The sequence below is a fragment of the Orycteropus afer genome, unplaced genomic scaffold (assembly GCF_000298275.1).
Source record: "Orycteropus afer afer isolate SDZICR_OR568_19922 unplaced genomic scaffold, OryAfe1.0 scaffold00280, whole genome shotgun sequence".
In the NCBI taxonomy this organism is placed as follows: domain Eukaryota; kingdom Metazoa; phylum Chordata; class Mammalia; order Tubulidentata; family Orycteropodidae; genus Orycteropus; species Orycteropus afer.
The window spans coordinates 3,531,540-3,533,707 of NW_006921867.1; positions in this window are offsets into that span (position 1 = coordinate 3,531,540).

The following is a 2,168-nucleotide window of genomic DNA, read 5'->3' on the forward strand; positions in this document are numbered from 1 at the left end:
GGTCGCTATGAGTCGGGGCCGACTCGACGGCAAATAACAACAAAAAAGCCTTTAAAGTGTTTTGGAACCAAGGTTGCATATAAGCCATATAAAGTGAATTGTCAGCTTTCCTTTGGTTATAAGATTTTATTCATGCTCCTTCATTATTATTTTCACATGTTCTATTTCTCTTTTTCATTTTTGCTAATTTCCTGTCTTACATTGTAAAGATAAAATTTCTTCTGCTGGTGGAAGATTAAATAAACAATTTTGATTGTCCTGATACTTACCTCTAAAATAGCAAGAGATTATTCAAGCATATATTTAAGTTTTCCTAACAGTATTATTGTACCAACTTCTATATCTGTTACCACATAAAACACATAGGATATTAAGTCAATTCCCTGTGATATCTGTCTTCACCCACCTGATATGCACTCCATTGATTGAAGCCCCTGTAAGGGCCAGTAGAGGAAATGTTTGGATTTTCATTTCTTTAAGTGTTTTATTATAAAATTGGTAGCAATAGATGAAATACTTTTAAAGGTGGAGTGATATATACACGTTTGAGTCACAGAAAGTTCAAGCTTATGACAATCTTAGAGGATGTTTCAGGTGAGAGGCAAGATTTGAAGCAAGAACATTTGGTTTGAGATTATTTTTAAGTCAAGACAAAATAATGGTGGGAGTTTCAATTCTTAATGGTATGGAAAAAAGGGAAATATTTAGAGAGATATTTGGAAGATTTGGAGATGGTTACAGTGTTGAATGATATAATAACCTCAGAAAACCAGTCCAAAGTCCTTCTCTCCCTTTCTCTTTCACTTCATCACTATTTCTTTCACTTTCTCTTTTTTCTCTCTGTCTCCAGCCTCCATGCCCCTCTGACTTCCCCATACACACCCACACAGAGGCTTTTCTATGGAAAATAGCACCTGTGGCAATTTATTTCAAATTGTTCATTAATATCTCACAGCTGGCAAATGGAAACTGTGATGGCTAATAAATACCACTCTTTGGTGGCCCTTCACATGTGGTGGCCAGGATACATGCCAGATCTGCCATACAGTTCATATGCCTCTCACATGTAAACATACTGTTTTGACTTTTTTCACCTTGAATTTTCATGATGGCAAATCCATCTTCTTCTTGTTGCCATTAGGTGCCATCATGTTGATTGGGACTCAGTAATCCATGTACAGCAGAACTAAACATTGCCAGGTCCTGCTCCATGCTCACAACTGTTGCTATGATTGAGTCCATTCTTTCAACCACTGTGTCAATCTATCCCATTGAGAGTCTTCCTCTTTTTCTGTGAAGCTCTACTTTACCAAGCATGATGTCCTTCCCTCCTGAAAATATGTCCAAAGTACATGAGACTAAATTTCCTTATCTTCGCTTCTAAGCAACATTTTGCTTGTACTTTTTCCAAGACAGATTTGTTCATTCTTCTGGAAGTTCATGGCATATTCAATATTCTTTAGCAACACCACAATTCGAAGGAATCACTTATTTGCTCTTCCGTATTCCTTGTCCAGCTTTTACCTGCACATAAGGTGACTGAAAAATACCATGGCTTAGATTAGGCACACCTTAATCCTCAAAGGGACATCTTTGCTTTTTAACACCTTGAAGAGGTCTTTTGCAGAAGATTTGTCCAATGCAATATGTCCTTTGATTTATCGAGTGCTACTGCCATGGGCATTGATTGTGGTTCCAAGTAAAATGAAATCCTTGACAATTTCAATCTTTTTTCCATTTATCATGATTCTACTTATTGGTCCAGTTAAGAGGATTTTTCATTTTCTTTAAATCTAGGTGTATCTCAGATAGGAGAGTGAAGTCTTTTACCTTCATCAATAAGTGCTCCTTATTTTGCTCCTCAGCTAGCAAGGTTGTATCATCTGCATATCAAAGGTTGTTAACAAGTCTTCCTCCAATCCTGATGCCATGATCTTCTTCATATAGAGCAACTTCTCAGATTATTTGCTCAGCATACAGATTAAGTATGGTGAAAGTATATAATCCTAACCTACATCTTTCTTGATTTTTAAACTAGGTGTTATCACCTTATTCTTTTCAAGCAACTGCTTCTTCTCATGTGTACAGGTTCCAGATGAGCACAATTAAGTGTTCTGGAATTCCCATTCTTTGCCATGTTATCCATAATTTGTTATGATCCGCACAGT